A 432-nucleotide genomic window follows, 5' to 3' on the forward strand; every position below is an offset into this window, starting at 1 on the left:
CACGTCACCAGATATTGGGTCTGACCCTGGTAACGACGTCGTCTTACTAGACATTTCACGTGATAGTGGACGTCGCCGTATTCATCAAGAAGAGTCGGTGTCGGGCGGTGACGACCGGGTCGACTGCCGTCCGGTGACTCGTGATGCTCTTCGAACCCTTGAGGACGAGGTCCTTCGTTATCAGAGCTCCGCTGAGCGTCATGCTGAAGTAGCATATCGCTGTGCGGACGCTCTTGGGGAGTTGAAGCACGTCGTGCGCCGGCTGTCTCTCCTTGAGGACTACCGCTCTCTGTCGGAGAGACCCCTAGCCGTGGAGCAGGCGAATGCATCCCTGCAGGCGACAGTGGAGCGCTTGCCTCCTTTGAAATTGGAGGTTGTTGCACTCCGTACTCAGAACCAGTTGCTGGTTCAACTTCTGGGTGGCCGCGGGCC

The sequence above is a fragment of the Plasmopara halstedii genome (assembly GCF_900000015.1).
Source record: "Plasmopara halstedii genome assembly, contig: Scaffold_1548, whole genome shotgun sequence".
In the NCBI taxonomy this organism is placed as follows: Eukaryota; Oomycota; class Peronosporomycetes; order Peronosporales; family Peronosporaceae; genus Plasmopara; species Plasmopara halstedii.